At 47.3% G+C, this 23542-nt stretch overlaps 1 long non-coding RNA gene and 1 pseudogene across 1 annotated transcript in view; both read left to right on the top strand.

Annotated features, from left to right (window-relative positions):
• LOC114219635 (uncharacterized) overlaps positions 1-23542 on the top strand; it is a 264586-nt gene that overhangs the window by 75954 nt on the left and 165090 nt on the right. The window lies entirely within an intron of this gene.
• LOC114219634 (large ribosomal subunit protein eL33 pseudogene) lies at positions 10328-10733 on the top strand (annotated as a pseudogene).

The following is a 23542-nucleotide window of genomic DNA, read 5'->3' as shown; positions in this document are numbered from 1 at the left end:
CACCTGCTTCCTTTTTTCTCTCTCATTTCCCAAGTGCCACTGAGAATCCCTCCTTCTTGTCCAGGGACCCAAAAGGACCCCGTAGGGCAGGACCCACACTGGTCTTGGGCAGCACATTCTCGGCAGAGCTGCCAGCCCTCTGGCCCCCTGCCCCCACTCCGGGATGCGGGACCCTTCCCTGCTTCTCCTCTACTCAGGTGCGTGCCTTGTCCTGAAGCCAGGTTTTAGTGAAAGCCTTTTGTGGCTTCTCCCTCATCCAGGGAACCTCCATCTTTCAGGAAGATCCTTGGTGGGCAGACTGACCCCTTTCTTATTGGAAATCAGTCCACAGGGGGACACTCGCCCGTCAGCGGGGCTCTTGTATTTCCTGCCCAGCGATCACAACCCCCTGTTTCCTCCTGGGATGTGAGAGATTGGTTCTAATCCTTCCATCTCCACAGTCTTGCCTCTCCAGCCCTGACCTGCAAAAGAAACCAGAGAAAGCTTCCAGGCCTCTCCTTGACGCAGGCCGGGGAGGTGAATATGGCCTCCTCTTCTGAGTCAGCCAGAAGAACGGGGCCGGTGAGGGCCAGATAGGGGTGAATTCAAATCCCAGCCTTGGCCCCCACCAGCTGTGTGATCTGAAGCAACTCGTCCAACCTCTCTGAGCCTCGGTGTCCCCATTTATAAACCAGGGACTAGAGCGCACTTGGCCCCGTGGGGTTGTTGTAGGAAAAGCGAGTCAGTGCCTGTGCCCAGGGAAGGCGCTTCCAAGCAGGACCTGACAGCTCATCAGGAAAGCTTGCTGCCTGTCCATCCCGGGGAGGCTGTGCCAGATCAGAGGGAAGCTCAGCAAGCCACTTGAAAGGGACCTTGACTCATTTTGTGGTAACCGAATGTGCCGTTCAGGAAGTGCTTCGCAAGAGCAAACTGGGCTCCAGCCACCCCCTCGTCCCCCTGCCCTCGGCACAGAATCCATGGTGCCATGATGTGGCTCCGGGCAGCCTTCCCGTCGGACACCAGCTGGTGCACATCGGCAGCGTGGGCAGCAAGACCCGAGTGTGGGCGCCAGTGGCCCATGGAAGGCTGCCGGGTGTGGGGGGCCATGGGTTGGTGGACGCACTGTCCAGCCGCCTGGGTTCAAATTGTGCTCCATCCCTGGGCCAGGTGCTCAGCTCTCTGAGCCTCTTTTCCTCGTCTGTAACTGGCACCCCCTTGGGTGAGGCCGGCGCTGAGCACTTGGCGGGTCCTGTCTCCTCACACACAGCTTTACAGGAAAGTACTAAACTTCTCACCATTTAAGGATGGGGAAACCGAGGCACCCAGAGGTTATGAAATGCTGGAGCTCATGAAGGGTGAGTCCTGGAGCTGGGATTTGAACCCAGGGAGTTGTCCTCCAGAGCCTGCCTCTTACCCCCTGGCCTCTAGAGCCTGTCCCACAGTAGGCCTGTCTCAGTGCTTCCTAACGGGAACGAAAGAGCAGCTAGCCTCCACTGGTCACACAGGGGAGGTTGTGAGTGTGGAGGGAAGGGTGACGTGTGGGGCATCTTCAACCGCTCTGCTGTTTCGCTGCCAGGCAAGGGAGTGGTTTTGAGTGTAGGGGAACATCAGAAGCTGGGGGTAGCCTGGGGATGAGGCAGGTGCTGAATGGGGCAGAGGAGGCCCTGGAGGAGGAGGCCACTCTGGTTATTTGCCCCATCCCCCACCCCCTCTGCCAGCCTCCACACACTGGCCACACGGTGGGGTGGAGAGCGAAATGACCCAGGAAAGTGAGTGGGGCGGCCCCCCTGCAACGGTGGCTAAGAATTGCTGAGCTGGCTCAGAGGTCCTGAGACCTGCCCCACGGGCCTGGGGGAGAGAAAACACTACCGGCTGGGCCATCCCCTGCTGGGAAATCAGGGCTTGTCCTAGTTCCTCATTCAAGGCACACACAGCCCCATTCCCAAGGCAGTTAGAAGCCTGGAGTTGCCCAACTCAGACAGGGGAAGCCGGGCGCCCCGGGCCCTCCCGCCCTCGCATCCCCCGCGCTGGCCACCAGGGCCAGCCCGTCTGGCCTCCGAGGCCGATCAGTGACCCCTCCCTGCGTCCCAGAGCCCACGTGTCGAGGAGGAAGCTGCCATTCTGATGGCCCAGAAACATCTGTTCCCCATTCGTCATTGTCAAGCTCTGATGTCCTCTGGGACTCTCTTTGAAGGACAGTTTTTACTGTTGTAACCAAAAAAGCAAAAGGAAGCAAACAATTACAGGCCCCTTTATTTTCGGGACTTTTTTCTGTGTCAGTAGAAAGCCATTTCAGTAAATAGGGGCTTTGCCTATATTACCTGCCCCCACAACGAGTGACTGGAGCATCTCCCCTCCCCCTCTCCACACCCCACTGTGCTGAGAAATGTCGAGGTAAATACATTGGAGCTGAGGTTGGAACAAAATGAGCCAGCAGGAAACATTTGGTTTTCACCCGGGTTTGTGCATCTTTTGAAAGATCCTGTGTCCCAGCCCCATGTCCCCGATGCTCTGTGACCGAACGCCAGGGGCAGCTCTGAGGGAGCAGCACCCCCGTTCACCTGCTGCGCCCTTGAGGCTCCTCCTCTGATCTGGAGGTCGCCGATATGTGCGTGTTCAGACTATCGATAAGCCGTTTCCGACTCCTGGGCACCGTGGAGGTTCCCACTGGGCCCCAGGGATGCCGCCTGCACTCCAGCTGTCAGGGCTCGCTGCCGTATGCAGAGGCTATTAAGCCGGCCCGGGATCCAGAAGGGTAAGAGAATGCCCTACCTGCTGGAGGTCGAGGGCGGCCGAGTGGCCCACGTGGAGCTCATGCTGAATCCTGGAGGACCCTGCGTTTCCTTCCCGAGGATTTTCAGGAGGTGTTCGGGGTGGAGGCCGGGAGGGTGTTTCCCGGCAGGGAGGCAGAGGTCTGGGTTCCTGGGATGCGACAGGTCAGCCCCTTGGTCCCTGTCCCCCTTTCAGGCTTTCCCCTGCTAAGCGTTCTAGTTTTTATGGCTGCGGAAACACCCTTGGTAAGCTTGAAACAACGCAAATGTCTTCTCTGCCCGCTCTGGAGGCCAGAAGCCCGAAACCAGAACCTCAAGTCGAAGGTTCTTCTGGGAGGCTCTGGGACGGATTCGGCTGCCCGGACTCTTCCAGCTTCCGGAGGTCGCCGGGATTTCTTGGCCTGTGGCCTTTTTCTTCGTCTTAACATGCATCACCCTGACATCTGGTTCCGTCATCCAGGTCCTTCTCTCCTTCGACCTTCTTGCCTCACTCTTATAAGGACCCCAATAATTACATTTAGGGTCCACTCTGGTAATCCAGGGTGAGCTCCCCATCTCAAGATCTTCCATTTCATCACGTCTGCAAAGTTCCTTTGGCCACAGAGGGTAACAGTCAGAGTTTCCAGGGATTAGCCCACGGGTATTTGGGGGAGGCCATTACTCAGTGTAGCACAGAAAGTCGCCGTGAGGACCCACAAGCAGCCTCCCGCATTTCCGAGGAGTCCTTGGAAAGGCCTGGCAGCAAAGGAACAGTGAGGCCTGGTGGAGAGAGCTGTGGTGTAGTTGGGGCCACTCAGCACTTTTTCCCATCTCTGCAACTCCCAGCTTCCTCTGGGGCAGCGCCCCCTCCTTCCATTGTGTGATAGCTTGGGGAGTATGGGCACGCCGGAGCGAGGGGTACCGGCTTTTCCTCTCCTGTCTGGGTGCGGCCAGGGGTGGACACACCACCAGGCTCTGTCGTTGGGGGGCCGTTGCCTGAGACTTGAAAGCTGACATTGTCGTTCAGCCCAGCAGTGACCCCCTGACCACGTTACTCCTGCTTTATGCCCGTTTCTGCCATTCCTCTTCCCTGGCCCCACCCAGCATGCCTGGGAGCCCACCCACCCCCAAACCTGATGCCCCATCCTTCCCCAGGAGTCAGTGAACTGCCATTCTCCTGGCCCTTTGTGAGAGAGTTCACAGATGCAGATTCTGGTGCTCATGCTCAGATCTGTAACTCTGGGATTGTCTGCTGTGTCCAACAAATGGAAGGACTGGAGGATTCTTTTTTTTTTTTTTTTTTTAGTGCCATCTTACAAATGGGCTAGTGTCTTGGGAACCCGGTCCTGGCATCAAGGCCCTGGCTTCTGTCACCGAGAGGTGTGCCTGGGGTGCACTGGAGGAAGGGGCCCTGATAGAGAATGGTGTTGGGTTCACCAGTCTCTGCCCCTGGTTCTCTACTGTACAACAATGAGGCTGTGCTCTCACATCAGATGGCATTGTGATTGCCAGAGCCCTGATGGGGTTCAGGACACACCACCCCAAATATGGCACCTTGCTTGACATCCTGAATATTTTAAGTTGATGGGGTTTGAGAAAATGGCAGCTGGAAGGTGATTCAGACCTCCTCCCCCGCTTGCCCTTCTTCACCAAAACTGGTCATAAAACACTGGTGGGAGAGGTGCACCGCCCACACCCAGAGGAAAGGCGCATCTGAATCTCCGGGGACAAAGAGCTGCCAAGAAGATTCCTACAAACAGGCCTTGCTGTGTTCGCCCCAGTCCGTAGTGCTTGCCTCAGACTCCTCAACTCTTTATCAAACCTTGCATAAAATACTCAGGTGGAACTGTTCCTTTGGTTCTTCATTTCCTTACTAAGGCTCCCAAGTCATGTGGAACTTAGATCCCACCAGTTAGTATGCTTTTTTCCAGTTTGTCAGTTGAATGTTCAGACCCAGCCAAGGAGCCCAAGATGGTTGAGGGGGAAAAAAATGTTCCCTCCCCTACAGCCCTATAGTTGCTCATGAAGCCTCCACTTACACAGCTGTTTGCAGGACATGGAGGGGACGAAACTGGGCATTCAGGTTCGTGTGGTGCTTGTGGCAGCCACAAGCCGCGGTGAAGGCTGGCGGGGCTTCTGTTTCACCTCTGAAGCTCCTCCACAAGAAATGGGGAGTTGTTGAATGAATGAGTGAATGAATGCCACAGTCTGCACTGTCCTTCTTGCTGGTGGCCTGACAAGTCCACCTAGAGCTATGGTCACACCTCAGAGACAGGCCTCTGAACCCAGCTGAAGAGCAGGGAGCGTGACCCATGTTCTTCTTCTTTCTGTCACTCTGTTCCACCTCGCCAGGACTCACAGCATCCAAACACAAAACAAAAACTCCACTCCCCAAACTGGGCTTTTACTTGAACCTAAGAGGGCTCAGAAAAGTATCGTGAACGTTGGTGCCATGTAATTTTAAAGCATTTTGGAATTACATAGCTCTAAATAAAACAACAACAACAAATGAAAGACAAAAGACTTTTTATCATCAGAGTTGATAGCTATGTAAATGTATGGATAACTCATAGGTGTTAAAACAAAAAACAAAAAAGAATACTTTCTAAACTCTGGGTCCTCTTGGGAACGACAATGGTGTCATTGGATGAGAGGAACCAAGAGCTAAGACAGACAGATAGGTTGTAGCCAAAATCCAAGGAGACACGGTGGGGGTGTGTGTGTGGGGAGAGCGTGTTGGGTTGATAACAAAGAGAACACAGCCAGGAGAACAGGCTGCAAGGAGGGCACAGAGGAAGGCATCAGCCTCAGGAAGCCTCTCAAACAGAAGGCTCTGGGACAGGAGGCAGCCCTGCAGGGAGGGGAAGCCTCTAACCTACAGCTCTTGAGCTACCTGTGGGGTGACCAAAGCATCATTTGCATGGAACTGAGAAATATCCTGAGATGTGGGACTTCTGGTGTTAAAGCTGGGGTAGTACCAAGCAAACTAGGATGGATGGTCACTCAAGTTCCAACCTGTCTCTAGAATTTTCTAGTAATGAAAGAATTCCAGTCCCCTGAGGCCACTGAGATGCCCCTCTCCTTCACGGGTTTATGCTTGGGGTAGCAGGTATGGAGGATCCAGGGAAAGATCACCCCACCCTTCCCGCCTGGAGCAGATGCGAGGGCTTTTCCAGGACTTTGGACTCTGAAGTGGAAGGTGAACGCTTAAGCACCTTTAGGATTTCATGAGAACTCTAAGATTTTATTTTCAACAATCAATTTTAATATTTGACAAAATGCAGACCTGTGTCTCAGAGTTGGTACTGAGTCAGTGTGGAAAATAATCTTTCTCTAGAAGAGAAACTGCACTGGAGTTCATTTGAATTTCAAAGGGACAACAGTTTATGTTAAGCAAACACAGCTCAGTGAAGCCTATTCTAGCATGTTCTATGACCAGGAGTACACCTTAGTGCAAACGAACCCCGAAATCGAGACTTGGAGTCCTTGGGGCCTCAGGCCACAGGTTTTAGGTCCTCCAGAGATACACGAATAGCTCAACCGCATTTCAGAAGTGGGAAAACGTATAACTTTCATCCTTTCTAAAAAATATCTAAGCTCATCTTAAACTAAAGGCCTATTGGTAGCAACAAGATATTTCCTTCTACCCACCAAAGATTTCTCAATTTCTACTGTTTTAAAACTTAGACTCCATGCGGCCTAAGTGTCTGATGCTGTCCCAGGTTTCTCTTCCCGTCTTCCTTTTCCAAGATGCAGGCCAGGTGCCAGAAGTGGACCTGGGTGCCCCATGGCCTTCAGAAAGGAGGGTCTAGCCTCACAAGGAAGCAGAATTCCTCCCTCCTGGTCTTCAGGCATCCATCTCGGGCCTCAGCGTGTTCCCCTAGCCCTGGTGTCTGTGTCTGGGGTTACCCTCAGCCCATCCTCACCAAGGTCCCCGCACTAAGGTCTGCTGTGACTCGTGTCTATCCAACAATTGGCTGAGAAGTAACCACCCAGACGGTTATACCATACTTTGTGCATCCGTTCACCTGTTGATGGCCATTGGGGTTATTTCCAATTTTGGAGTATTATGAATAAAGCTGGAAAGAACAGGGACGCCTGGGTGGCTCAGTTGGTTAAGCAGCTGCCTTCGGCTCAGGTCACGATCCCAGGATCCTGGGATCGAGTCCCGCGTCGGGCTCCCTGCTCAGCGGGGAGCCTGCTTCTCCCTCTGCCTGCCACTCCTCCTGCTTGTGCTCTTTCTCTCTCTCTCTCTCTGACAAATAAATAAATAAAATCTTTAAAAAAAAAAAGCTGGAAAGAACATGCACAAGTCGTTTTGTGGACAAATGTTTTTTCTCTTGGAAAACTACCTAAGAGAAATATGGCCAGGTCATGCTGTAAGTGAATATTGAATTTATAAGTAGCTGCCAAATACTTTTTCTAGGTGATGGTGGGGTCCCACCAGCAAAGTATGAGAGTTGCAATTGCTTCATGTCTCTGCCAACATTTGGTGTGGTCAGTCCTGATAAAAATTTTAAGCATTCTAGTGCATGAGAAATGGTATCTCATTGTGGTTTTAATTTGCATGTCTCTCATTACTAATTATGTTGAGCACCTTTGTATGTGCTTATTGGCCATTTGTAAAGTGTCCATTCTTGTCCTTTGCCCATTTTTAATATTGGACTATAGGTCTTTTATTATGGATATATAGGAATTCTTTATATATTCTGGATACAAGTCCTGTGCCAGATAAATAAGTTGTGAATGTTTTCTGCCAGTCTTCGGCTTGTCTCATCGTCATTTTCATTTCCTTTCCTTCAAAGAGAAGAATTTTATGAAGACAATTTATCATTTTTAAAATGTTATGAGTAGGGCTTTTCATGTCCTACGAAATCTTTGCCTACCCCAAGATTGCAAAGACCTTCTATGTTTTCTCTCACAGGATTTATAATTGTAGGGTTTTACTTTTAAGTTTACAGTTGATAAGCCTACATATTGTGGCTAATTTTTTATTTGAAGATTTTCTAGATATTTTGTTGTTGATTTCTACTATCCATAGGGTGAGAGATAAACTCTGCATGATGTCATATAAACTACAGGCAAAAACAATTGGCTGTTATCTTTTAAGGAAATTATAGCGGAACAAGAAAAGTAGTCTTTATTTTGCCCACATATTTGCCACTTGAGGTATCTTCTTCCCATGTTGAAGGCACAAGTGTGCGTCTGATGTCATGTCTCTTCACCCTGAATAACTTCCTTTCACAGTTCCTGAGGAAGAATGCTCTCAGTTTCCTTTAACTGGCAATGTCTGTCACCTTCATTTTTTGAAGGACGTATTTTACTGGATGTAGAATTTCAGCATTTGTCATTCCATTATCTTATCTCATAATTTCTCATTGCTTCTGAAAAAAAGTCAGGTGTGATTCATATCATTGGTCTCTTATTATCTGTGATATTTTCCTCTCTGGCTGCTCTGGGTTTTTCTCTTTATTTTTCAATCATTTAACTATGATGTGCTTTTCTGTGGTGTGTGTGAATGTTTATCTTCCTTGGAGATTTTTATGATTCCTGGGCTTTTATATGTTAATGTTCTTTCATCAAATTTAGGACATTTTCAGCCGTGTTCTTTCAAATATTTTTTTCTGCCCATTCTCTCCCTCTTCCCCTTCTGAGATTCCAATTACACATATTTTAGAATGTTTGATTTTATACCAAATGTCACTGAAGCTCTTTCATTTTTAAAAAATCTTTTTCACCCTGCGTTCTTAAGATTGGATAATTTACACTGGCCTGTCTTCTAGTTCACTGACCCTTTCTTCTGTTGCCTCCAAATTGATATTAGGCCTAACTGCTAAATTTTTCATTTCTGAGTCTTGTCAGTTCTAAAACTCCTACTTGATTCCCCTATTCACTCATTTCGGCAATGTTTTCCTTTAAGTCCTCGAACATATTTATGATAGCCACTGTGAAGTTTTCCTCTGCTAACTCCAACATATGGGTTCTCTGGGAGTGTTTCTATTGAATGATTTCTTTTCTTGAGGATGGGTCACATTTTTCTGTTTCTTTGCATGTCTAGGAATTTTTTATTTGTATACTGGTCTCTGAGGACAATAGGTTTAGAGATTCTGTGTTCTGTTGTCTTCCTTTGACAACAGCAGGCAGTTAATCCTGGCATATCACCTTGATGTTTTGAAAGCTTGCTTTTATACTCTTTGGGATGGGTCTGTTTTGAGTTTTCTTTAGTCTGAGGGACAATCTTTGCTTTTTAATTTTTTTTAAGATTTTATTTATTTATTTGATAGAGAGAGAAACAGCAAGAGAGGAAACACAAGCAGGGGGAATGGGAGAGGGAGAAGCAGGCTTCCCACCGAGCAGGGAGCCCAGTGCAGGGGCTGGGATCATGACCTGAGCCAAAGGCAGACGCTTAAAGACTGAGCCACCCAGGCGCCCCTGAGGGACAGTCGTTAATCCTGAGACATAGTCTGTGCTCCTAGATAGGATCCCCCCCTTCTCCAGCCCAAGGTTTCAATGGAATGCCCAAGGTGTTTATGAAATCTCTTGGAAAAAGTGGCATGATTCAAACTCCAAACTCTGTCTCTCATTAAATGGGTGGCAGTTGAAATCTCTGCTCAGCTTTTTAAACTTTTTACTCCTTTCAGGATTTACCCCCTCCATTTCCCGCCACTCTGGTAGCCCTGAACTCTGTCCTCTGACACCTCGAGCAAAAACTTTCTGCCTGGCTGGCTGAGGAAAGCCCTCAGCAGAAAACTGTCTAAAGATAGATTTCACTCAGTGTGGTTCCTTCTTTCAAAGGTCAAAGTCTCTCCAGTTTCTGCCTGTTTCTGGTTGTTCTCCAGTACTTCAAAATGGTTGTTTTTTTAAACATTCTGTTCAGAGTTTGTCATCATTTTCTGCAGGAAGGTTGGCCCAGTAGGAGCTACTCCACCATCAACAGAACTAGAATTTCCTCTATACCTATTTTAAAGCTTTTTAAACATATTGCAAAACTGACCTCCACAAAGATTGTACCAAGTTACATTCTCACTGGCAGATGAAGAGTCCTTGATATTCTTCCTGTTTGGCAGCCAGAATTTTTTTTTAATTTTTTTATTGTTATGTTAATCACCATACATTACATCATTAGTTTTTGATGTAGTGTTCCATGACTCATTGTTTGTGCATAACACCCAGGGCTCCATGCAGAATGTGGCCTCTTTAATACCCATCACCAGGCTAACCCATCCCCCCACCCCCCTCCCCTCTAGAACCCTCAGTTTGTTTCTCAGAGTCCGTCGTCTCTCATGGTTCGTCTCCCCCTCTGATTCCCCCCCTTCATTCTTCCCCTCCTGCTATCTTCTTCTTCTTTTTTTTTTCTTAATATATATTGCATTATTTGTTTCAGAGGTACAGATCTGTGATTCAACAGTCTTGTACAATTCACAGCACTCACCATAGCACTTACCCTCCCCAATGTCTATCAACCAGCCACCCCATCCCTCCCAACCCACCCCCACTCCAGCAACCCTCAGTTTGTTTCCTGAGATTAAGAATTCCTCATATCACTTTTTTTTTTCCACCATCTTGGAGCCTGTGGAGGCCTGCTGGGAACAGGACTCTTATAACGCCAAATAATGTCTGGAAGGCTGTGGTCCAAGGCCATTTTTGCTGGCTATAAGCAGGGTCTCCGGAACCAGAGGGAGCACACAGCTCTTCTTAAAATCGAAGGTGTTTATGCTCGAGATGAAACGGAATTCTATCTAGGCAAGAGATGTGCTTATGTGTACAAAGCAAAGAACAACACAGTGACTCCTGGTGGCAAACCAAACAAAACCAGAGTAATCTGGGGAAAAGTAACTCGTGCTCATGGAAACAGTGGCATGGTTCGTGCCAAATTCCGAAGCAACCTTCCTGCTAAAGCCATTGGCCACAGAATCCGTGTGATGCTGTACCCCTCAAGGATTTAAATTTAATGAAAAGTAAATAAAGGTGTAGATTTGTTCTCTTGTAAAAAAAAAAAAAGAATTCCTCATATCAGTGAGGTCATATGATACATGTCTTTCTCTGATTGACTTATTTCACTCAGCATAACACCCTCCAGTTCCATCCACGTCATTGCAAATGGCAAGATCTCATTCCTTTTGATGGTAGCCAGAATTTTTAAGTGAAGTATCATGGAATGCCGGAACCTTAGAGACTGCCAAAGACAGTAATTCCCATTTAAGGTCCCTGGATCCCAAAACGATTCCTGAGGTCATAACGGGTTGAAGGGCAATTTCTAGAAGTTATAAACACTATTTCCAAATATGAAATATACAAGTACCCATAACTAAAACCGTAAACATTATTACTTTTGGTTAGAATTACAACATATTTTTCATAGAGGCACTGGTTTCTCTTGCTAGTCAGAACTTCTGCTTCAGAGTTCAGCATGTTTTTTGCCAACCCAAATTGGCAAAATATATTATTATTGATGAGTGAAGCGTGGCTTCTAGGACATAGCAACCTCAGGAGAAATTTAATCAGTGGAAATATTGGTGGCCCTGGGCCCTGGAAACAGTGATGGGAGTTTTTTGCAGATGAATTTATTCTTCATCATTGGATCTATCTTTGTTCATACAGCTTTGTCTGCAATAGTGCTGTAGCCCCTTTGTTTACTGAGGCCCAAAGAGATGAAAAAGCTTGCCTGGATTCACACAGACTTACTCCCACTGTGGGCGCAGAGATCAAAACCCAAGATCAGACTTTGTTCTGAACACAGAGGCATATTTTAACTGTGAAGGAGTAATTCTGATATCTACCAAGGGTTTGGAGAGAAAAATATAAAAGAGTAAACGTAGAGAAGAGTACTTTAGAGAGCTATCCTGGGAGCATGTTAATGATTGGGTGGATAGTCATGTTCTTTGAAGTGCCTGTGATTTCCATGTCATTAACTTTCAGAGGCAAAGGTAAGAACCAGTCGCAATCTAGGTGAATGGATTTTAGTCGAATGCAGCAGACCCAATTGTCTCTTGCTAGGTTTTCCTGTATTTGTCTATGATGTTCATTTCTTATATTTTGATGCTGGATTTGGATTCCTGTGTGCAGATTCATATCTCCTCAGTTTCCAAAGGCAAATGCCTCCCGCCTTTTGTAAGCATGTAGAAATGACCAGAGTACGGTAAACACATAGACTGCTTTCCTTTAATAACTTCTCTAACACCCAGGCCACTGTTACATATTCCTTAGTATATATTTTCTGTAGCAAAACTTAGGTTTATTCCAGCACTTTTGTTTTTCCAGATAAGTCAGGGTTCTCATTTGATCACGACACCATGGAGACTTTAGCAAAGCCTTATGCCTTATGGCTTCGAAGGGACTTAGATCAATGTTTAATTACCTCCACCTGGAGATACTTGCTTCCTTTTGCTCTGTGTGTGTGTGTGTATCAGGGTCCCATGTGTGTGTTCATGAGGTTAGCTACATAAGAGCAAATGTGAGTGTTTGAGTTGGCCGTGCATCTCCTCTGCCTCCTCCCTGACATTTCATTTCTAATTTTGCTCTAGAAGGCTGACCAGCTGAGCCGGGCATTCCCACCTGCGGTCCGCCTGGAGCTTGTCTCAGGAAGCCAGGACCCAGATCAGATTTGCTCAGACTCATCTCAGAGGTCTGGGATTGGGTTGACCAACCAGCTCCTTGAGGAGGCAAGGCAGCTGCCACACGGGAAGGAGAAGCCAGTCAACCCCTGGGGAGTGCAGAGGCCTCTAACCTCCAGGATGGGTCCTAGGCTTTTCCCCCTTCTCAGGAGCAAACCCTTTCCCACTGTTTTTCCATCCAGCCAGGCCAGCACCGTAGCAAAGAGGGAAGACCCCCAAGGGCCCCCCATCTTGGCGGCACAGCCAGGACTCGTGTGCAGAAAGACACCAGGCGTGGTACCATGACAGGATACAGCGAGGGGAAACAGCCCCGCAGAGACTGGCTGTGGGAGGAGGTGGCAGGAGAGGCTCTCGAGAGGAGGGGCTCAGCGGGGCAGTGCAGCCATCTTTGATGGAAAGCCCAGCACACGCCGCAGGGAGTAGACATGGCCAGGCCAGGGTCTCCTCCAGTTCCGCCGGGCTAAGCCCAAGGGCGGGGCCAGGCCAAAATAAACACAGAACACTGCTTCTTGCAGATAAGATGTGAAAGGGGGTCTGTTCCTCCTCCAGGCCCTACAGCACTCTTAGCAAAGCTGGATGCTTCCAGCGGGGGATCTTAGGTCCCATCACTCCATCTGATTCTCCCTCTTGCCCCTTCACCACTTCTCTGAAGCTTGACTGAAGGGAAGCTCTCTTTTTGCCTCTGCTTTGGCCTTGTCACCATTAATGACAATTGAAGGAATTCTTTGTGGTGAGAATATGACCATGGGACAACTTAAACGTCAAGCCTGTCTGTTTGGATCTGTGGATTGTATTTTCTCTCCTCTCATATGAGCTCTTCAAATAAAAGGATTTGAGAAGCTCCATGCTTTGGACATATATCGCAGAGATATAGAAATATGTGTGGACTCTGAAGCCAGACCACCAGTGTAACCCTAGCTCCAATGGGTATTAGCCGTGTGACCTTGGGCAAGTTACTTAACCTCTCTGCGCCTCGATTTCTTCAAATGAAGACAATGCTAGTACCTCCCTCATAGTGTTGTCATTCGGATTTTATTAACTATTGTGTATGAAATTCTTAAACAACTCCTGGCATATAGTAAGTACAATGTAAGTGTGATACATCATTGTTTTTATAATTAGTATTTTGCTTTATATCCTTCTGCTCATTGCACATGCCTAATTTCTAAAAGAGATCTCCATCACTTTATTATTAAGGTGGGAGGAAAGCCTAGCTACCTTCCGCCTCCCCCAGCCCCGGCCTGTACACACCCCTCACCCTTGCTGTTTTTGGCTGTGGCCAGTGACACACGATTCTTGTCCCTGTGCCCAGCCAGGGGTGTTGAAGCAGAGTAGATGTATTTACTAGGCTGTGGTTTGAGCCCCGTCCTGTCTTTCAACTTAAAAAGTATCTGTGCAGTTTTTTTTATCATCATTAACAATAGTATTCTTTTGTCATAATTTTTTTCTTACAATTAATGTATGTACATCATAAGAAAAATATACATGCACATTATAAAAAGCTTCAAGTATTAAAAAGCCCCTAGCTCTTGCCGAAGGCTGATTTCCTTCCCTTGAGGTAATCACTATTAAGATTGTTTCCTGAAATCCTTTCAGGCTTCTTCTAGAACAGCACTTATTTTCCAAGGCCTTCTCTGACTTTCCAAAAGACACCATTGGTGCAGCTGTGTAAATGAGTCTGGGTGCACAGGCCTGGGTGAGAATGACCTCTGCGCTGAGGCTGTAGACCCCAGGGCTGGGCTGGGCCTTTCTTAGCCCAAAGGAATTCAAGAGCCCACTCAGTGGGTTGAACGTCTGGATATCAAGGTCATTTTTCCACAGGGCCCAGGCTGACCTTGGAGCATGGTTCTGAAAACCACCCTCAGCCTTTGGTCTGATAGCCCAGGCCTGGTGTCTGAACGCTTCCCAGACTCTTCCTATGAGCCTGGCTCTTTTACCTGAGACTTTTTACAGGAGTTCACCCTTTCCCCTCCAGCCCTGTCAAGAACAGGGCTCCTCAGAAGCCGACATTAAGACGCCAGTGCTGACCCAAGGCAGTGCCATCCCACCCCTTGGGTGTGGTCTCCCTCATCTCTCCTGGTCACTGGGTTCCCCAACGGGGACCCTTGCTGGAGCCACGGACGTCCCCCCCGTCCTGCACTGCCTCTGATTCTGGGGGCTTTACACTCTGCCTGGGAAGGCTCCCCCTCCCTGGCTACAGCTTGTGAAGGCTATCTGGCCTCTGCAGGTAATCGCCAGATGACTGTGGGCCTCCCTACCCTCCCTGGCCCTGGGCTCCTGATTTGAAAAGTGGGAAAGGAGAGGGCTCACTGGCATCTTCTTCAGAGTTCTTTTTATTACTCAGAATCTATCTCACTAAACATATTTTAAATAATATTTATGGGTATAAACGGGCAATGGCGAGCTCATGGCCATAGCAGAAGCAAGGGTGTGGGTAAACAAGAGCCTGTCCAGCCTCATGGAGCTCGTATCCAGTAGAAGAAGAACACCTGGCAGCTCTGGGAAAGGCACTTCGGATCTGTCCCTCCCCTACATCACACCTGGCGGGGTTTCCCTTGCCCCCAGTGGCAGGTGCCCTTTGAGCCCTGTGAGCGGGCAATGCCATGGCATAGCCTGAGCTAATTGCAAGGAAGGCTAGTGGCCGCCCAGAGATGCTTCTCAGCCTCCAACTGCCACGTTTGGGGAGCTGCGCCAGGTCCCCAGAGATGATTCTCTATCCCAAACTGGAAACAAGGACTCGGTATAGCCATTTTCATTTTGATAGAGAAAAAGTCGCTCAGAAGCACTTTATTGTTTCCTAAATGGTCTCAGGTAGAAAGACCGGGCCCAGCCCTGTCTTAAGGCAAGGCTTACTTCCTATCTGCGATCTTCAACATCATATTGACGATGATGATGGCGATGGAACCAAAAAAAGTAACAGTAAGGAGAGTTGCCTCCTTGCACATTTCAAGTGATGTGTGCAGATATCTGAGGCTCACCGCTGTCTGAAGAGTGGTCCCTGGGGACCCCCACTGCTACAGGTAGTCCGTGTCTGTATCTCCCGAAATGCAGGTCTAGCTACCACGGTCATGGAAAAGAGCAAGGGCAGAGGGTGTCAGCATCAGAACCAGACGTCACCACAAAGTTCACGTAACTTGGAAAGGAACATGGCAAGCCTTACACATTCATGATCTCTGCAGAGAGACCATCCATACCGGGACAGGCAATCAAATCTTACTGCTTCTGTTTTGTGGTAAAACCCTGAGGGTTCCTACACTTCTTTCTTCCTCCAGGCCCCATTTTGTAAACATCTGGTTGCTCCTTTGAGCTACCCAGGATTCTGATGGACAGGATTGTTCTCTCCTTGCTCAGCTCTGTCCCCAAGAAGCTCGGTCATTGTGCGCCCGTGGGCTGCTTTGGAGGGTGATTCTCCCCTCCCCGTCCCATTTTCAATACCCAAGCTTTTCCTATTATTTTCTTCTTTACAAACTGCATTTTCCCAAAGATTGGGAAATAAAAACATCAGGATGAGAGATATGTATGGCTAGGTAGAAGGATGATGGTCAGTGTTAATCTTTTTGTTTTCTGCATTTCCCAAACTTCTACGATGAACATCTATTGTGTGTGTAATCGGGAGCACGTTCTGATAAAAGGGAGCAGGGGGACCTTGAGGTTGAATATTCTGATCCAGTGTTGGTTAGGAATCTGACTTCCCCGAGGTTTGTTAAAAGCCCTTTCTCCCTCCCTACGATTGCTGGGGTAACAACCCAATCCCCCAGGTCATGGAATGCAGAGGATTATCTTGTCCGGAGCTCCAGACCTCTGTGGCTCCTACATGGGCAGGGCTCTCCTGTCTCGGAGACTTGACATTTCTCTGACTCCCCTGACAGCTGCAGCTGAGTGTTCCTTGGGGGTCCATGCCCCTGTCCAGCCCGCACCCATGCTCACAGCCTCCCACTGAGTCCGCCGCTGTGCCGTGCGGGGCCCATGGTGCCTCCCCCCGACCCAGGCTTCGGAGACGACAGCCCCAGAGTGGACAGCTTGCCTCACCTAAGGCAGCCAGGATGGTTTCTACCAGGACTTTTTCTGTGTGGTGTGTTTTTCTTTCTTTGGTAGCTCATAAAATCCCCCTGCCTGAACTGGGCCTCTTGGTCTTTAATCTCCAATCTCTCTTGGAGCTGTCCCTATTTCTTTTTAATTGTGCCTCCTTTTTTATGGAAGTTTCCTATTGAATTTTTATGACAATATAGAGACATGGATAGACTCCAACAAAAATGAAATCTTTATGGAATAGTCATTTCTCTCCTGGAGCCTCCTGACAAATGTTCCTCTGTGGATATATATACATATCTATGTATTGGCGGGGAGTGGGGGGCAGCCCCTCTCGTCTTGGCTGCAGCTCAGAAGGCTGAGTGGTGGGCCGCTGAGCTGGTTATTACTGCAGTGTTATGACCGCTGGGGGGGCGGTGTGCAGCTCAGCCGGGGGGAGTGGGGGCAGCATGAGATATGGAAGAGGAGATGTAAATCTTCCTCAGGTACAATCCCTTTGCCTTGGTGTCAGCTGAATTAGCACCACTCCCTAATCCCAAGCAATCTGCCTACGTGACTGCGCCTGCATGGTGGGGGGACCTGCTCAGTTACCCCCTTTCCAGCACCTCCCGTCCTGGCTCCCCAGCCTAGGCTGAGAAGCCTCTGTTCTTGGGCTCCTTGCCTTGTGTGACTGTCTGAGGTCACTGGCACGCTTCTCTTGGGTGAGCGTCACCAAGTGTGGTCTGGGGATGGCTTGGGATCCACACAGATGGCTCTCCAGAGGTCAGGAGCCAGGGTTGCCTTGGCAGGGCATGAGTATTTGTGCCAGGATGGGAAGGAACAATTATCTATTTACAAATAGGTATTGGGAACAACCCACACCAGATGTCTGGCCCAGATCTGGGCACCAGGGATTTCAAAGTCATGGTCCCTGGTCCCATGGAGCTGATGTTCTTCAAGGAGGAAACAGGCATAAACCAAGTAAACACGTAAATGAACATGATGATTTCGGATTGGGGCACCTGCCATGGAGCAAACGGGGAATAGAGAGGGCTGCTAAGGGAGAGGAAGCCCCTCCACCTTAGACTATGGTCAGGGAAGGCTGCCTGCTAAGACAATACTGGAGACAGGGCAAGAAGTTGGGAGGCCAGCATGCTCAGATCAGGAAGAGCATTCCAGCCAGTGAAACCAGCAAGTGCAAAGGCCCTGAAGCCAAATGCCCTCAAGTTGCTGAGAAAAAGAAAGAAGGTGAGTGTGGCTGAGTGGTGTGAGCCATTGGTGGAGCAGGAAGAGGTAAGTCTGGAACAGGTCTGGGGGTTTTGTGAGCCTCCCTAACTAAGAGCTCTTAGTTCAAGTGCAGTGTGAACCACTGAGTGGATTTAGGAAATAGAGGACTGACAGGAACTGATTTTCATTTTAAAGACACCATTTTTGATTTCTGTGCAGAGAAATGCACTATTGAATTGCATCAAAACCAGGGTGCCAAGTGTCCAGAGCCGAAAGGCAGCACGATTCTTCAACTCTCAAGGGGATTTGGGAGAAGGGACAAAGTGGGATTGTTGTTTCTTCAGGACGTTGGATCAAGAGCTGTTGCCTCAAGCTGCAAGGCCTCCTACATAACTTTTCCGCAGCCCACGTTTTAAGGAGAACTGAGAAGTGATCGTTGTGTTTGCCTCCCTGCAGAGAATCAGCTTTCAGGCAAGAACAAAGCAGTGTAGATCTTACATGTGAATTTTGTTAAGGAATGGAGTCTTCTATGTGAGTGTGCCAATCGTCTACGCAGTAGGAGGGGCAGCCATAAACATCCTAGTAAGGAAAGAAACGAACATATTTTAGTGCCCAGCATGTGGCAGTCTCTGTCCCATGTGTTAGGTCTTCTAACTGCCACATGTACTATAGTGTACTATAGTACTATAAAGTACTATTAGTTGTGAGACCTGGAACCAGAGAGGTTAAGTAACTTATTCAAGGTCACACAGCTAAGAGGTGGAACTGGGGTCTGAAGTCAGACCTGCCTGATTCCAGTGCCCTTGTTTCTGTCACTCACTCCGATGGCCTTGGACGACATCCACATACTGAGGGGTCAGTGGTCCCTCTCCGATAAAAGCAGTCATGGTTTCTTAGAGACAATGGGGACCATGCCAGGGTGAGGCTGGGGCACCCTCAGGAGAACCTGGTGCCTTCAGGGCTCCTCCCAGGCCCTTCCAGCCATCGGCCCATGAGCTCAGAGCCTGCCAGAGGCCTGAAGCTTTCAAAAAAACCACGCTTGACATTGAACAAAAAATCAATTCCAAAATATAAGAAGAAAGCTATAAAACCACAGCTGGTAATTTAAATCAATCAAGGCCAAGAAAAACGCAAAATTTTATTTTACCTTCATTCTTTCCTTCTCCAACACTCATCCCTGCCTTATGCAGACCCAAGTTTCTGCCTGAAAAACTTCTCGTCACATCTCCTGCAGGGTGGATCTCCTGGCAGTGAACACCATCCGATTTTGTCTGAGAATATCTTTACTTCTTCACTTTTTGCAGTTAAACTTTTTGAGATCTTTGTAAATTCATAGGTGTTGTAAGAAACAAATCAGAGAAATCCTGTGTGCCCTTCACTCGGTTTCCTTCAAAAGTGACAGCTGGCAGAACTACAGTATAACGTCATAGCCAGAATATTGACACTGATAACTTTTACGTGTACTCCCTATGAGTGTGTATGTGTGTATTCTGTCCCATGCAGTTTTAACCAACATGTGGATATCTGTCACCACAGTCATGATACGCTTTACTTCTGGGGCACCTGGGTGGCTCAGTTGGTTTAGCCTCCGACTCTTAATTTCTGTTCCGGTCATGATCTCACGGTCCTGAGATGGAGCCGCATGTTGGGCTCCGTGCTCAGCATGGAGTCTGCTTAAGATTCTCTCTCTCTCTCTCCTCCTCCCCTGACTCGAGGGCACACGCGCTCTCTCTGTAAAATAAATAAATAAATCTTAAAAAAAAAAAAGATACGCTTTACTTCTGTGACTGACAGGATCTCTCGTGTTGTCATTTGATAACTGTCCCTCCCACTCTCTCCCCTTCTGTAACTCCCAGCAACCAATAGTCTGTTCCCTGCTTTCATAATTTTGTCATTTCAAGGATATTAGATAAATGGAATTGTAGTATGTATGCTTTTTTTGCTCAGCATAACTCTCCGGAGATTCATCCGTTCATTCATCCGGCGTATGGAGACCCACCATCCTCTTGATTGCCGAGTAGCACTCCAAGGCAGAAGCGTGCCCCAGTGTGTTTGCTTAACTGTTCATCACTGGCGGACATCTGTGCTCTTCTAGTTTGGGGTGGGAAGACTGGGGAGAAAGTGGTCCAGGAGGGGATGGAGGAGGAGTCTGGGGGGGGGGGGACAAGCCTGTGCAGAGTGCAGGTGGAGAGAAGGGCAGGGGACAGGGGAGAGGTAGAAGTGGTGCCTGCAGGAGAGGACACAGGGGATGAAGAGAGAACCAAAAAAATGGGAAGATTATAAGGTATGTAATCACACCGTACAGATTGCTTACTTGCCGTAGAATTTATGTTCTTGGACACACACAAAATTTCTTTTTTTTTTAATTTTATTTATTTGAGAGAGAGAGAGGGAATGAGAGACAGCATGAGAGGGAAGAGGGTCAGAGGGAGAGGCAGACTCCCCGCTGAGCGGGGAGCCCGATGTGGGACTCGATCCCAGAACTCCAGGATCATGACCTGAGCCGAAGGCAGTGGCTTAACCAACTGAGCCACCCAGGCGCCCCCCACACAAAATTTCTTTGTGGACTCCTCCTTCGGGAAGACGCAGCCCAGTTTGCCGCAGATCACCGGCAGCGCACGCGCATGTGCGTGTCGACGCGCTCCCTCGGTCGCTCCTGCACAGCCGCTTCTGCACGCATGCGCACACGTGCGTGTGCAGCGGCCAGCCCCGGCGCCCGCCGTCTCTTCCTCTCCTAATGCGGGGGTGGTCTTCTCGTGTGTAGGCTTAACAACAGCTCCTGGTCGCTAGCCCCCTTGCCCACTGGTGCTTCTTCAGGGGTGGGAGTGAGAGGAGAAAAATTCTTGGCTTCTTGAATTAAAACTTGGAATTTACTGCCCACTAGAAATAGCGCATGGGGCATGGAACTTTAGGATGAAGTCTTTGTGGGATGCCATAGAATTCTAATCACCCTAAAATATGTGTCTATGGGAAAATGCACCTTGAGTTCTGTCTTACAAATGAATTTTTATGGGTTTGGGATTTATGTAAACTCTTCATAGTATGCTAATGATACAGATTTATTGTTTAAAAAAATTTAGAGGATAAAGAAGAAAGCAAACATTACCTATGATTTTGTACTGCATTTATTTTTTCTTATAAAAATATTATCATATTGCACATACTGTTTTGTGTCATTCCTGGTTTTATTAGCTAAATGTATAAGGCAGAATTCTAAATATGCTCCCTCAGGATTCTGTCTAATCCCCAGAACCTAGGACTATGATGAGCTATCGTGCCCATGAATATATTATCTTACATGGCAAAAAGAACTTGGTAGATTTAATTAAAGTTATTAATTAGTTGACTTTCATACAGAGAGATTTATCTTGGATTATCTGGGTTGGACTGAGGGAATCCCATGAGCCCTTCGAGAGAATGAAGCACAAAAGGGACTTGATGTACCATAGCTGTCTTTGAAGATGGGTCCACAAGCCAAGAAAACGTGGGAAGCCTCTAGACGCTGAGAATGATCCCCAGCTGACAGCCAGCAAGGAGACGGGGTTTTCAGCCCTACAATCAGAGAACTGAGTTCTGCCAACAACCTTAATGAACGTGCAAGTGGACCCTCCCCCAGAGCCTCCGGATAAAAGCATAAAAATAGCTGGCACCTGATTTGAGCCTATGAGACCCCGAGCAGACACCCCCAAGCAGACACCCAGCTGAGCCACCTGGACTCATGACTTCCAGAACTGTGTTTTAAGCTGCTGAAGTCTGTGCTAAATTGTTATGCAGCATTAGATAATGAGCACAGTAATAAACCACAAGTATTTTCATGCCAGTGAACTTATTTGACATCTGTTTCAGTGGCTGTTTCTATTCCACGGATGTCCGTACTTTGGTGAGCATCCTTTAGTGGTGCACACAAAATCATTGGGTATAACACATTCATTTATAGATGGGGCTCGCAAGCCACGTCCTCACATATCTTGTTGTCATTTACTGGGGAAAATGTTCTAAGAATTACCCTCCATATTCATGGGCCACAGTGAGAGCAGACCACACTCATTATTTCCCATGTATGTGGGTCTTACTGACACGGTGCCCTGACTAATGGCGACTCTACCGATATCATCAATCACGTTAGTAGATACGCTTTTTAAAAAATATTTATTTATTTATTTGAGAGAGAGATAGTAAGAGAGAGCATGGGTGGAAAAGAGGGGGAGACGCAGACTCCCCGCTGAGCAGGGAGCCTGATGCCAGACTCGACCCCAGGACCCTGGGATCACAACCCGAGCAGAAGGCAGATGCTCAACTGACTGAGCCATCTAGGCGCCCCATTGGATTTACTTTTAAAAAGCAAAGTCTTCAAACTTCCATTACAGTCAAATGGAGTAGAGAGACTAGATTTATTCACTCACATGAAACAAACAAAAAAAATGGCAAAAATATATGAATCTACAAAAAACCACTAAAAGGAATCAGTGGGTTTAGAAACGGTACAAGATATAAGATCAATACAGGAAAATCACTTGCATGCCTATGTACAAGCAGTGGGCAATCTGAAATTGAAATAAAAAATACTATTTCTAGGGGCACGTGGGTGGCTCAGTCAGTTAAGCTTCTGTCTTTGGCTCAGGTCATGATCTCAGGGTCCTGGGATCGAGCCACATAGGACTGCCTGCTCAGCGGGGAGTCTGCTTCTCCCTCTGCCCCTCCTCCCACTTGTGCTTTCTCTCTCTCTCACTCTCTCCCTCTCAAATACATAAATAAAATCTTTAAAAAAAATACTATTTCTAGTAACCTAAAAATCAGAACTACTTAGGGATAAATATGATGAAGGCTGAGAAAGGTCTGTATACTGAAAACTATCAAATATTGTTGGGAGGAATTGATTGAATAAGATGTAAGTAAATAGAAAGACATACCATGTTTTGAGTCAGGAGACTCTACATTGGTAAGATGGTAATTTTCTCCAAACTGATACATAGATTCACCATGATCCCAGTCAAAAATCCCTAAACCCTTTTGTGTTTGTCAAAATTGATAAACTGATTCTAAGATTCAACAGAAAACACAATAGATCTGGGAGAGTCCAGAGGATTCTGAAGAAGAGAAACAATTTTGAGGACTAGCCCTACCTGATTTCAGGTCTTATTATAAAGTTACCAGAATGAAGCAGTGTGTGTTGGCATACAGATGGACAAACAGATCAATAGAACAAAATATATATTTCAAAAATAGACCTACATATGTATGGACAACTGATCTTCAGCAAAGATGCAAAGACAGCTCCATAGGAAAAAAAAATACTCTTTCAGTAAATGCTGCTGGAACAATTAAATATTTACCTCATGAAAAATTGGGCTTTGAGGAACACCCCACACCATATACAAAAATTAACGCAAAATGGATCACAGGCCCATTTTTAAAACCTATAACTGTATAAGTCCAACATGAAAATACAGAAAAAAGTTCTAAACAGACAGGCAAATCCAAGAAACTCAGAAACTGAATCTGCAACTCTGAGTTAGGCAGAGATTTTTTAGCTGAGATAGCAAAAGCATGACATATAAAAAGTTTGATAGATTGGCTTCATAGAATTTTAGAACTTCTGATCTATGAGAGACACCATAAAGAGGGAAACAGATAAGTCACAGACTAGAAGATATCTGCAGATCACATCTCTGATAACAGACTTGAACCCAAGATATTAAAAAAAAAAATTCTCAAAATCAGTAAGAAGAAAGCATATAACCCAGTTTTATAAGTGGGAAAAGGAACTGGGCATAGATTTCACCAAAGAAGCAGTATGAATGGTAAATAAGCACAGTACCATTGGTAACTAGGGAAATGCAAATGGAAACAACAATGAGATAGCACCACATACCGACTGAAATGTCTAAAATTAAAAATACTGACCGTGCTGAAATGGGTAAGAATTGCAACCTTACATGCTGTGGTGGGAATGTAAAATGGTAC

This window comes from Eumetopias jubatus, unplaced genomic scaffold, assembly GCF_037043125.1.
Source record: "Eumetopias jubatus isolate StellerSeaLion01/CBP00866 unplaced genomic scaffold, mEumJub1_p1.0 scaffold_9, whole genome shotgun sequence".
Classification (NCBI taxonomy): Eukaryota; Metazoa; Chordata; class Mammalia; order Carnivora; family Otariidae; genus Eumetopias; species Eumetopias jubatus.
Note: the sequence above shows the minus strand (reverse complement) of the source record. Positions and strands in the feature narration are given on the sequence as shown.